The following is an 8,403-nucleotide window of genomic DNA, read 5'->3' as shown; positions in this document are numbered from 1 at the left end:
TGTCGTGATGTAATTTTTCTGGCTTGGCTCGAGCGACAGTTTTAAGGGTGCACCCTCATTGATGCTGCTCGCAGAGACGTGGATGTGTTGTTACTGCTTTCCAACTCTGCCTACTACGTGGCCTATTATGATGATGAAGTTGACAAAGTAAACCAGTATCAACGACTAAGTCTAGAAGACCTGGAAAAAAATTGAAATAGGTCCTGAACCCACTCTTTTTGGTAACGCAGAGTTCTGCTGCGTGCGACTGCACTACAGATATAAAGAAGCAAGTGGCTATTCCCTAACCCTGAGAGCTGTAATGCTCAATGCAGAAGAGGATGGAAAAGATACCCTTCAGTGCATTGCAGAGATGCTGCAGATCACCAAGGAAGCCATGGGATTAGATGTACCTATAATAGAGAAAAAGCTTGAGAGGAAGAGCAGTAAACCTCATGAAGACATCATTGGCACCAGATCTCAAAACCAAGGCTCTTTGGCCCAGGGGAAAATTTTTTAATGAGCAAATTTTCATCTCTAAATCAAAAAGTGAAACAGACCAAATCCAATGTAAATATTGTCATTCTACGAAAGCTAGGAAACTTTACAAAACCTGAAATGAAAGTTAACTTTCTGAAACCAAACTTAAAAGTAAATCTTTGGAAATCAGATAGTAGTCTTGAAACCATGGAAAACACTAGTGTGATGGATAATGAAGCCCAGGCTGAGTCAGACGGGGAAATGTGTTCAGATAATGACTCATACCACGCTGATGAATTCCTTACAAATTCCAAGTCTGATGAAGACAGGCAGCTAGCAAACTCTTTAGAGAATGTAGGGCCAGTAGACTATGTTCTTCCTAGTTGTGGTATTATTGCTTCAATACCTCGATTAGGCGGTCCATCCCAGTCTATTAGCAGCACTGATATTAGCGTTCATGTTCCTTCAGAGGTTACGCTTGCTCATGAAAGTGGGCTTGGAAAAGGCTATGCGTCTTCTTTGAAGAAAAGTCCTTCTGCTGACGACATACACACATTGACTGGCTTTACCTAGCCTGTGGATATTTATTGCCACAGATTTGTTCAAGATGCATAAAACAAGATGACCCAGCTGTCAGAAACCAGGTCTGTTTCTTAGCAGGCTAGTGAGGAAGGAAATCAAATGACCAATCGAGTTTCTAACGAAGAAACTCACTTTGAATCAACGGAACAGATACCTTCTCGACCATCTCAATTAGATGTGTCTTTTTCTGCAGCAGGCCCACATCTTTTGTCAGTCGAACCAGTGCATTCAATTGTATCTCAAAAGACCCCCAGCTCCGAATCTGGCACACCTGAACTTGAGAGAAGGCTTCACGTAGCTCCTTCTCCTTCAGAGGGCTGTAGCAGCAAGAGCAGTCTCTCCCTTTGCAAAGATTCGAAGTTGCATGGTCCAGGTTGCTAATATTACCCAAGCTGGATTAACCCAGGGGATAAACTTTGCAGTGGCAAAGGTTCAGAAGAACGCTGCAGAACCCGAAGTAGTTAATGAAGTCCCGCAGAATGAACTTAAAAATATGTTTACTCAATGCCAGACACGAATAATTCAGATTTAGTGTTTAGCCACACAGAATCATGTGGCTTTTATTTAATCCAAAAAAAAAGGAGGAGTCATATAACCTGTACTGTCTTAGAATCTACGGATCCCAAATTCTAATGTTTATTTGGAAAGGTTTTAAAAAGAGACTGAACCTGAGCAGATTTCCAAATTTGAGAGCTAGGACAATGGAAGTGCATCACCCTAGAATGTGTAGACCTAAATGGGTTATACACTACAGAGCAGTTTGTCTCTCTTAAAGTAATTCAAGAATACATTGCTTTGGGACGTAATAACCTGAACCTTTTTTGGAGTGGGGTGGGTGGGTAGAATGTATGAAGTAGACACAAAGGGTGGACATGGATCCATTTAGGTGATTAGCATTTTTCATAATTTGTTTTTTTCTGTTTGTCAGTTAATTTCTGTGTGTTTCCTCTACAAGGTAAATACTTAGTTTTTAGTGACTTCAAAGTGTTACTAGTATGGAGAAGCATTTTAATATAAAAACTATCGGTTTAGTTTTTGATGGCTTAACCATTCCCTATAAAGAGTTAATTGAGGGCTAATGGCACTACAGTCAAGAAATGAAGGTCCATTTGATCCTGATCTTCCCTACATTCTACCTAAACAAATTTAAAATACTGCTACCTTGTACACCCCAAAGTCTAGGAGCATTAAGACTTGCCAGTCATAAAACCTGAGACGTGAACAGCAGCACCTATTAATTTTGCTCTATTTTCAGAAATGTTAAGAATGTATACATATTGGATACTGGTAATGCATTCCATAACATCCTGTGTAGATGAGCACAACTATCGAAAATTTAGTCTGAAGCACAATTGTGCTAAAATTTTAGGTTTTATGACTGTAACCCTTACCACATAGAATCAGGGCCTTGTCTGTAAGCCTATACAGTAAGAAAGTTGCACACCTTCTTCCAAACAAATATTGGTCTGTCTGATATCTTAAGAGCTTTACTCTGTTGAAGTGATTCTCAGCTAAACATTATGTCTGCTGTAACTTTGATATTTCTACTTTTGTTATTTATTAGTGGTATCTTTTTTTGAAGTGTCAGATGTTGTGACTATTTAAAATAAATATCATTATAATTTAAGTGAAAAAAATGAAAAAAGAAAACAAACTGTGTTATAGTTACAGAGAATAAACAGGAGGTTCGGGGTGGGGGGAGGAAAGGGAGGAAAGAAATAGGTGAGGAAGATTAATAGGTATAAACTTCCAGTTGCAAAACAAATGAGTCAAGGGTATGAAATGTACACTGTGGGGAATATAGTCAGCAACTTTGTAATATCTTTGTGGTGACATATTGTAACTATACTTATCATGGTAATCATTTTGAAATGTATAGAAATATCAGATTACTCTGTTGTGTAACAGGAACTAACGTAGTGTTGTTGGTCAATTATACATCAAAAACAAGCAAACTAACTAACTCATAGAAAAGGAGATCAGATTTGTGGTTACCAGAGTCAGGGAGTGGGAGAGGGGGAATTAGATGAAGACAGTCAGAAGGTACAAACTCCCAGTTATAAGATAAATTATTACTAGGGATATAATATACAACGTGATAAATATAATTAACACTGCTGTATGTCATATAGCAAAGTTGTTAAGAAAGTAAGTCCTAAGGGTTCTCACCACAAGAAAAAGTTTTTTATATTTCTTTAATTCTGTATCTATATGATATGATGGATTTCACTAAACTTATTGTGATAATCATTTCATGATGTATGTAAGTCAAATCATTATGCTGTATACCTTATACAGTGCTGCATATCAATGATATCTCAATAAAACTGGAAGAAGAAAAAGAAATGAGCTATCAAGCCATGAATAGATATGGAGAAAACTCAAACTGATATTACTTAGTGAAAGAAGCCATTCTGAAAAGGCTACATACTATATGGTTCTAGTCGTATGACATTCTGGAAAAGGCAAAACTATGGATAAAGTAAAAAGATCAGTGGTTGCCAGGGGTTGGGGTCCGGGGCAGGTATGGATAGGTGGAGCAGAAAGGATTTTTAGGGTTGTAAAAATACTCTCTGTAATATTATCACGATGGATACAAGTCATTGCACCTCTGTTCAAACCCATAGAATGTACAACACAAAGATAGAATCCTAAGGCAAACTATGAACTTTGCATGATTATGATGTGTCAATGTAGATTTATCAACTGTAACAAATGCACCACTCTGATGGGGGATGTTAATGACAGGGGAGGCTATGCATGTGCTTTTCTACACTAACTTTTTAAAAAATGTTTATCATTGAGGTATAATTTACATACCATAACAATCACCATGTTAAAGTGTATAATTCAGTACTTTTAAGTATATTCACTAAAGTGTGCAACCAACACCGCTATCTAATTCCAGAACATTTTTATCATCTTAAAAAGAAACTTTGTACCTATTAGCAATCATAGTTTTTGACAAGGAGACTCCATATCATAAAGATATCTATACTTCCTAAGCTATTTATAAATTTAGTGTCATTCAAAAAGGCATAAATACCAAAAGAATTCAAAGTTAAATAAATTGTAAGTTGGTGCCTACAGAGTCCTTTCAGGAAAGTTGGCGTGTTCCTGCCTTATGGGGTCTCTAATATACACTGAATGTTTTTGCCCCCCCCAGATTCATATGTTGAAACTGAATGTGCTGGTATTTGGACATGGGGCCTTTGGGAGATGATTAGGTCATGAGAGCAGGGCCTGCATGAATGGAATTTGTGCCCATATAAAAGAGTATCCAGAGAGTTCCCTTGCCCCTCTGCCATGTAAGGACACAATGAAAAAATGACTATCTATGAATGAGGAAGCAGGCCTTCACCAGACATGGAATCTCCCTTGATCTTGGACTTCCCAGTCTCCAGAACTGTAAGCAATAAATTTCTGTTGTCTATAAACCACCTAGTCTCTGGTATTTTTGGTATAGAAGGCTGAAGGGACCAAGACAGCTCCAGACTGACAAATGGTAAGGAATTTTCCTTCCTGGCAGTCCAGATATACTCTTATATTTTGGAGACCTCAAGAATGAGGGATTTCCCCAAATTTATAGGTACTGTCTATGAAACCTGGTCAGAGAGTTGCTTGGGTTTGTTTTCCTAGCCTTGGAAGAGTAAATAGCAATGTATAAAATCCTTGTCTATAGAAGTGTAAATATATTTTTTTCTGGTGGAAGGACAATAGGGACCCTCTCACCCCAAAAAGCAAGTTTTAAGTCCCTCTGCAAATTCATTTCAGTATTTCTGATTTATAAATATCTCCATCCCTGCTTGCTGCAACTAGAGAAAGCCCACACGCAGCAATGAAGACCCAGCACAGCCAAAAATAAATAAAATTAAAAACTAAACAAGGGTTTCCCTGGTGGCGCAGTGGTTAAAGATCTACCTACCAATGCAGGGGACACAGGTTCAAGCCTGGGTCTGGGAAGATCCCACATCCCGTGTGCCACAACTACTGAGCCTGCACTCTAGAGCCCGTGAGCCACAACTACTGAAGCAGGCGCGCCTAGAGCCTGTGCTCCACAACAAGAGAAGCCACCTCAATGAGAAGCCCGTGCACCACAATGAAGAGTAGCCCCTGCTCGCCGCAACTAGAGAAAGCCTGCATGCAGCAATGAAGACCCAACACAGCCAAAATAAATAAAATAAAATAAATTAATTTTAAAAAAAGCTTTTCAAAACAAAACAAACACCTGATTTTTCACCACAGATGGTTTAAGAAGCACTGCTTTAAATAACATGCTTTCTTCCATTGGGAAAGGAGGGGCCGAGCTGCAATGAGTTTCTGTTCCTCAGAAAAAAATAAACTCTGACTAACATGTTAAAAAAAAAAAAAAAAAAAAACTTCATTCTTTAACTTTGCCTTTGAATCAGTTATGACATTTTCCTGGTTCTCTCATTAGGAATAAGTTAAGTAGAATCTTTGATACATGTATACTTTATAGCTATATCAGAGCTTGATTTTAATTTTTTTTTTTTTTGGTTTTTTTTTTAAGTATTTATTTATTTGGGTGCACCAGTGGCTTGCAGGCTCTTAATTCCCCGACCAGGGATCGAACCCATGTCGCCTGCAATGGAAGCGTGAAGTCCTAAACACTGGACCGCCAGGGAATTCCCGTTTTTAACTGTTTTTGAAAATTATCTTTTAATATGACTTACTCCCATATTTGCCTGCTTATACAAAATTTATTTTATTTTTTTACAGAATTTATCATATGCCCAACTCTGTTTTGTTTTGCTTACATTATTTGTTCCTCACAACAAAGTACATAAAGTAAGTATTGGTGATAGCTTGCCATCCTCCACTCTTTTGTGGCAGATGGGGAACCTGAGACCAAAAGTTCACAGATGAATGAAATAGGATTAAAATCCAGGCAGCTTGATTCCAGAGTCTACACTCTTCACCACTACATTATACTCCCTATACATAGAGAAAACTGTCTTGAGCCTCTAAGATTTCTTAAGATGAATCTATAAATTAGTTTCTAATTTTGATTTGGCTTCCCTTGGAACTTGAAGATTAGCAAAAGCGTGCTAGGTTAACATCAGTATTTCCAGTGTGAGAGAGTTAGAGTTACAAACTTGGCATTCTTGTACTATCCCTCCCCCCAGTGAGTATGAGTTTAATCTTATATGATCATGGCTCTAGGCTATGGTAAAAACAAGACAACAGGCCCAAAATGGAGTTGCTTATTCTAAGCCCCATGTCACCAAACTAAGACAATTTAATTACAGTTTCAGCACTACCAGAAATGGAATCTTAAATCAGTCAATCAGGAATTGCCTGATCACCACTAGTTAGGTAATCTGCCTGATAGATCCCTGTAATCCCCTAAAAAAAAGCAACTTTGCAATAACCACCTGCTTTTTTACCTAGTATAACTTCTTTGTTCCTGCTCCCTTAAGGCTATAAAAGTCTTTCATTTTGTATAGCTCCCTGGAGCTCCTTTCTATCTGCTAGATTGGATGCGGCCTAATTCAAATTGAATTTTGCTCAAATAAACTCTTAACATTTTTAATATGCCTCAGTTTATCTTTTAACACCTATGATAAGAATGATTCTCTGGGCCTTCAAGTTAGAAAGCAGGTCCTATTGACCTTGGATAACCCTGGCTCACCTCACCATTTCTACCTTTCTTTACAATTTCTTGACTGATTACTCCATAATAGTTGATAATGATTAAGAATCTGTATTAAAAAGAAAAGATTAAATTATACTCAATAAAATTCTTAGGAAAATAGTAAGTCTGTAACACAGTTGAGAACTATTTGTATCCCAAATGATTAAAGTAGGTTTTAAAGCTTAAAGGAAGAAACAAACAGCTATCCAGAAAATTGCCACCCAAAATGCTTTATTTCCCAAGGTGTCCAAGTAGTTGAACTTTTATCACATCAGTTAGTGGCCTTCCCAGCACTGCATGGAAGTCCATTGACTATTGTTAAATAAAATCCTGCTGTTCTTCACCCTGGAGCATGCTGTGCTGCATAAGCCTTCTTTAAAATTGTGTGAATCAGCTCAAAACATACTGATTTCTGTAGCTGTTTTGCAGATGGCTGCCTATCTTTCTCAGGTAATCACAGGACTCACCAAAAGTGAATTGCAAGTCTACTATTAACTCTAAAGTTTAAGTCAGACCATCCCAGACCTGCCCTACAATTTAAAAAAGAAAAAGAAAAAAAAAATCCAGAGGTATTTGGGTGATAGGAAAATAGATATTTTAATATCTTTATATAAAAGTGAGAGAAATAACAATTCTCAGCCTGACTGTACATATAAATCATGTAGGAGTGTTAAAAATATGAATGTCTGGGATGCACACAAACCAATTAAAAAAGTATAACTGAAGGGCTGTAATTTTAAAAGCCTGGATATCTGAGTGCTTAAAATTTCCAGAGGTGATTCTGACCCTCAGAGAATGGGTTAAGAACCTCTGCTAGAAATATTATTATACTGAAATTTTGAATGTCAGTTTAGGTAACTTTAAGCAATAGATCTGTTGACTCATATTTTCTTTCCACCATTTCCAAGATATCCACGGTCTTTTGGATTGAAGTAATCAACATATTTTTAAATTTAAAAAATCCAGTTGTGACAAATGACGATTTGGTCGTCTCCTTTTCTTTTCTTAGACTAGGCAAAACGCCCAAAACATTTCTCCAAGCTGGCTTCCTTTATGTTTGGGACTGACAGTGACAGTCACCTTGGCTGGTTAGAGGATGAAGAGCAGCCTATGCTTGAATGAGGAAAAAGTAGCTGGTGAATGCAGATTAGAACCAGCTGCATTTCTAGTGATATAGTCTGTCAAGAATTTTTTTTTTTTTAAACTTATCTGCCACCAGTGTTTTTGTTTCACTGCCAACTTATTTTTAACTTTATGTTTTGGTGTCATCCATTAAAGATTAAATAATTCAAAACCTGGAATTCCACTTAAGAGGCTTTTCTGACAAGCAAGGAAGTTGAATTTCTTTGTCCTGTATTGCAAATTGTGACTACAGAAAAGCAGTATTAATCTAGATTCCATCAAGTCACTATATGTGCTTATTCAGGTATGTGTTTGGCTACTTAATAATTCTATATGTGTATCTTAGCATAGGTATTATCTGCTGGGAACTAAGACTTTATGTGGGAGTTAAAACTTGTGATTCACATTTGTATTCCAGGACTATTAGCTCAAGATTTATCATGGTTTTGTTTTCTCCAGCAGACAAAGTACAGTCTCAAGACTGATCTAAGGTTTTGGATCACCAAAACAAAAAGTCTGTTCAGAGGACCAGCTACTTAATTTGTGGGACTCAGTGCAAAATGAAAATGTGGGGCGCCTTGTTC

General features: G+C 37.4%; 1 pseudogene; it reads left to right on the top strand.

Moving 5' to 3' along the window:
* On the top strand, window positions 1–1,573 carry LOC101327736 (phosphatidylinositide phosphatase SAC2 pseudogene; annotated as a pseudogene).
* The last annotated feature ends 6,830 nt before the right edge of the window (window positions 1,574–8,403 follow it).

Source organism: Tursiops truncatus, chromosome 3 (assembly GCF_011762595.2).
Source record: "Tursiops truncatus isolate mTurTru1 chromosome 3, mTurTru1.mat.Y, whole genome shotgun sequence".
In the NCBI taxonomy this organism is placed as follows: Eukaryota; Metazoa; Chordata; class Mammalia; order Artiodactyla; family Delphinidae; genus Tursiops; species Tursiops truncatus.
The sequence above is the reverse complement of the archived record's forward strand: the minus strand, read 5'-3'. Positions and strand labels throughout refer to the sequence as shown.